This window comes from Sorex fumeus, unplaced genomic scaffold, assembly GCF_029834395.1.
Source record: "Sorex fumeus unplaced genomic scaffold, SorFum_2.1 ptg000086l, whole genome shotgun sequence".
Lineage (NCBI taxonomy): Eukaryota > Metazoa > Chordata > Mammalia > Eulipotyphla > Soricidae > Sorex > Sorex fumeus.
In genome coordinates this window covers 27561850-27567500 of record NW_026606143.1, presented here as the reverse complement: position 1 = coordinate 27567500, position 5651 = coordinate 27561850, and positions in this window count along the sequence as shown.

Below are 5651 nucleotides of genomic sequence, written 5' to 3'. Positions count from 1 at the left end.
CATGATACTTTCCATGTCCATCTTTTTATAGGCAAATTTCATGACTTCATTTTTCCTGACAGCTGCGTGGTATTCCATTGTGTAGATGTGCCATAGTTTCTTTATTCATTTGGCTGTTCTTGGGCACTCAGGTTGTTTCCAGATTCTGGCTATTGTGAATAGTGCTGCAATGAACATAGGAGTGCAGATGAAGTTTCTACTGTGTGTTTTTGGCCTCCCAGGGTATATTCCCAGAACTGGTATTGCTGGGTCAAATGAGAGCTCAATTTCTAGTTTCATGAGGAATGTCCATATTGCTTTCCATATAAATATGGATTTTTAAATAGAGTATTTTTCTGGTGTTGGTTTCATATATGTGAGACCTGTGCTTTACAGCCAAGCCACATAACCTAGCTGTGTGTATCTTGGGGAAGGGGGAGTTTGGGCCACGCCCAGTAGTTCTTAGGGCTTTCTCCTGACTCTGTGCTCAGGGGTCATTCCTGGCAGTGCTTGAGGGACTATATGCAGTGTTGAAAATCTAACCAGGGTCAGCCACATTCAAGCCAAGGGCCTTACCTCTGTACTATCTTTCCAATTCTCACTGTCTATTTTTTAAAAACTATTTTTTGGGGCCGGAGCAATGGCATAGCGGGTAGGGCGTTTGCCTTGCATGCGGCCGACCTGGGTTCGATCCCTGGCATCCTATATGATTCCCCCAAGCACCGTCAGGAGTAATTCCTGAGTGCAGAGCCAGGAACAACCCCTGAGCATTGCTGGGTGTGACCCAAAAAGCAAAAAAAAAAAACCAACTATTTTTGGATGTTGTAAAGTAAATCCTGCCATATAATCATGAGATAAACAATCAAATATAAAAATAAGCTTGAATATTTTAGCAAAGGAGAGCTAGGAATAGCTAGTAAGTATAAGAAAAAACACTCAACATCACAAGTCATTAAAGAAATTTAAATTAAGACCACATTCAGAAGTCTGGGATATAGTTCAGGTGAGTGCTGAGACCACAAGTTTGATCCCCAGTAAGGCTCCACATGCACATGTAAGCATGACCCCAGTGGCACTACCATTTGGAATCCCTGGTATCACAAAGAAGTATGATTTCTGGCGAGTGCCATAACTAACAGTGTATGGGAATCACAACCAAGTAGTTATTGTTGTGACTGATCATCACAACAACAACAAAAGGGGGAGGGAAGGGAATAAATACACAAAACCATATCTACTACAATATTAATTAAAGAAGATACAGAACAGCAAGCTTTGGAGACGATATGGATAAAGTGAAGACCTCATACTTCGCTGGTGGGATTATAAAATAGTGCTGGTACTTTGGGAAACACTTTTGTCTTTTTTTCAGAATGTGAAGCATAGATTTACCATAAGACTCAGCAATTCCACAACTATTTATCGAGAGAAATGAAAACATGGTTTCATAAAATCTTGTGCACAACAAATGTTCATAGCCTCTTACCTACAATAGCCAAAACTGTATGTAAACAATACAAACATTCATCTAGTGAATGGATCAATATAACATGGTATGATTATATAACAGAATTATGTTCAGCAATAAAAAGGAATGAATTACTATTGATAGAAGTACAACATGGATAGACCTCAAAACCATTATGCTAGTTGAAAGGAGCCAGATGCAAAGGACCACATATTGTATGATTTCAATTATACAAAATATCCAGAAAAGGCAACGCTATAGAGAAAAATCCATTAATGGTTGCTTAGGGCAGAGATGGATGAATAGGGATTAACTGTAAGTAGACACCAGGGATCTCTTTGGGATGACGGAAATGTTCAAATTTTGAATTGTGGTGATGGTTGCACAACTCAGCACATTTACTAAAAGTCATTTAATTATAGATTTTAAATGGATGGATTTTATGGCATGCAAATTTTACACAACTTTTTTAAAAAAAGAATATAATGGCCTGTGAATTCTAGCTCTGCTGTGCAATTGTCTAAATATCCTCTATCTTTTTCAGACTCAGTTTTCTTCACGTGTAAAATATGAGCAATAGTATATACCTAATTCTATTGTTGTGGAGATGAAAACTAATAGTTATTATGTCAGTGCCAATACTATTATTCTTATTTTACTTCTTGAGATGCTTCTACTTCCAAAATGTTTCTGACAGAAAAATCTACCTTGTTCTATTTACTCTGAGAATTTTATTTTTTATTGATGTGTTTACATAAGATTCACCTTTATTTTTTGTTGTTCTTTTAGGGCTGCATCTGATGGTGCTCAGGAGCTATTCCTGACTCTGCACTCAGCAATTACTCATGGTGAGCTCAGGGGACCATATAGGATACCAGGGGTTGAAAGTGGGTTGGTCCCGTGCAAGGCAAGTGCCTTCACCACTGTACCATCTTTCTGGCCCCAAAATTCACCGCTTTAAAGTACACAAAAGCTTTTTTAAAAAATAAATACACAATTCAGGAGCCAGAACAGGAGGTCAATTGCCTTGCACATGGCTCACCCAAATTCAATCCCCTGGCATCCCAAATGTTCCCTAGTAGAATTATTAGGAGTAATTCCTGATCACGGAGCCAGAAGTAAACCCTGAGCACCGGCAGGTGCGAGCCCCCCCATAACAAACAAACAAAAAAGTACTGAATTCAGTGATTCAGTTTTTCTAGTTTAATCATAAAGATGTACAACCAAACTATTTAATTCCACAACTTTTTAATCAACACAACGGATGATACTATTTTAATTACATTTGCATACTCTTCTCTTCTGGGAGCTGGTTTTTATAGTCTCTGAGTCTTGGCCGCTGATGGGATTACACGGCGCCAGGGGGCCAGTTGGTGGGTGTGACCCCCACCTACTGGAATTTGGAGGATCTGGGTGGAGGATGCTCGCCGGGACCCCTTGGAGGGGAGCGGGTTGAGCTTTCCTCCCCGCCCCGACCAGGGCTCCGGCAGCCAAAGACCTCCAGGACCAGCCACCACCATGCTGAGACCACTCTCCGCACACATGAAGGTACTGGCAGAGGGACAAAGTCACGCGGGTTCCGGGGCCGAGATCTCCAAGCCTACTCGGATTTGGGCCGAGCATTCTATTACATCACATCTTATTATGACATCTTATTATCTCATTCCTACTTTGCACAAACTGGCAGGTTACCGAATGTAGCCTGCCCACAGGGCAGAGTCTGGCAAACTCCCCTTGGCGTACCCAATATGCCAAATACCAGTAACAATGATGGGTCTCATTCTCCTAAAGAGCCTTGAGTATAATCTCAGGGCTAGGATGAAGGAGACGTTACTGGGGCCTGCTCGAGGCAATCGACGAATAACAGGATGATTTGTGATTTGTTTGTGATTGCATACTCATTTATACATTCCTATATTGAAAAACTAAATGCCAACGACAAAATAAAATGTATTGTTCTGTTTTTTTTTGTTTGTTTGGGGGCCACCACCTAGCAGAGCTTAGGGCTTATTTCTGACTCTGTGCTCAGTGGACTGTATGTGATCTGGGGATCAAACTATCGTCTGGAGCTTGCAAGGCAAGTGCCTTAATTCCTGACTAGCTCTCCAACTCCTATACTGTACAGTTTTGACCATTATTTAATTCCTTTTATTAAAATCTTGTTTTCTATTTCAGATAACCTGTAATACCTAAAATGCATGTGCTCTAAAACATTAATGTTGATTTTAAGGGAGCACAGCAATAATATGGGAAGGAGGGTATTTGCCTAGCACATGGCAGACCTGGGTTCAATCCCTGGTACCTCCATATGGTTCCTTGAGTCTCGCCAAGAGTGATACCTGAACACAGAGCTAGGAGTCAGACCTGAGCACTGCCAGATGTGGCCTCAAATCCAAAAATAATAATAATTTTGATGTTAAGTATTCAATTAAGATAAATAACCTAGTTATTTGTCCTGCCTCTATTTTTTCCAGTTAGAAATTAATACCTATTTATGCTACAAGAAGCTTATAGAACTGCATTGAGAAAGTAAAAAAATGTTTAAAGCTGCACCATTGACCACCATTGACTTCAGGGCCTCTAAGCGGAGCCACAATCTCTGCCTCCAACTTATTACTTTTGCGTTGCTGGGGATCAAACCCAGGGCATCACGCGTGCAAGTCAAGTGCTCTGTGGCTGGGATATTATATCTGTATCTTCTAACCTTAAAAAATAAAACATAAGAGCCAATGAATTGGTCCAAATGCTAAGGAGCTTGCTTTGCATATGGCGAACCCAACACTGCCAGGAGTAAAAATCCCTGAACACAAACCAGGAATAAACTGGGTGTGGCCCAAAAAGCAAATAAAACAAAAATTAAGTTTTAGGTGCACAACATGATTCAATACTTGCACGTTGCAAACTGTTCACCATAAGTCTAATATCCATCACCGTGTTTTATTTTTTTTGAGGGGGGGGGAAATCCCTGTGTTGCTCAGAACCATAAATTGCTGGGAGCCTGCTTTTACCAGTACTTTGAATCATCTCCCTAGCCCCCAGTCCTTTTTTTCCCTTTATAAGAACATTTCAAATCTATTAATCGCTAACCTTTTTTAAAAAAAACCTTTTTATTTTTGGGCCACCAGACAATGCTCAGGGATAACTCCTCGTGATGCTCCAGGGAGCACCCCTGTGGTGCTGGAGACGGAAACCAGGTCGGCTGTGTGCAAGGCTGTACTATCTCTCTGGCCCTCATTTACATTACCATTATAAAAAATGGGGTTTAAAAGGTCCCCCAAATCTTTAAAATTTAGAATCTCGACTTTTTGCTAATCTTTTCATTAAATAAGTGGGGCTTCAGGGCGGGGAGATAGCACAGCATGAAAGGCACTTGTTTGAATCATTATGTTGACTCAGGATCTAACAGGACACTTGCATATGGTCCTCCAAGCACTGCCAGGAGTGACTTCTGAGCAACGCCGGCGTGGCCAAAAACTAAAGAAGTGGGGTTTTATTTTGCAGTCGCTTTAAACAACAACAACAACAACAAATCCCCGGGCGTTCTTATGACATCTGCCTATGGCAACTCAAGTCTGCGTCTAGAGAGTGCCAAAGCAGAACAAATTCAGACTTCGGCGATTCGTGGGCACCTGAGAGCCCCAGCTAACCGCGTGGGGGCGCCCTCACCGGGGGTCCTAGGGGGCCGCGCAGCGCCGTGCGGGTGGCCAGCTCCGCGCGCCAATTCTTTCTAGACAGGAGATCCTTACCGGCCGGATGAGCCCCGAGCCGACCCTGCTTTACTAAATTATGAAAAACGGTAAAGATCATCCCAGTGTCTATCCTAACAAGCTGAACAAGATTCCGATAGACTCTTCCGATTATCCCCACAGGAAACGGAAGTGGTTTCTCCCATGCCGGCATGCGCGGGGGGAAGAGGGGGGGTGGAATGCAGCGCCCGCCTAGCGGGATTGGGGGCGGGGACTCTTTTGAGGCTGTCCGCGGCATTGCCTGCGCACATAATCCAACAAGTTCGGCTCAAATAGATCCCGAAACTTTTCTTCGTATTTTAAAATAAGCCGGCTGACAGTCAATCTACAAACCCAAGCGAAAGGAGTCCAAGAAAGACTGTTTCTGTTACATCAATTCCACTTGTTTCTCAGGCCAGAGCCCCGGTCGGGTTTCCCGCCGCCGCCTGAGGGACCTGCGTACGGTCAGGCACTAGACA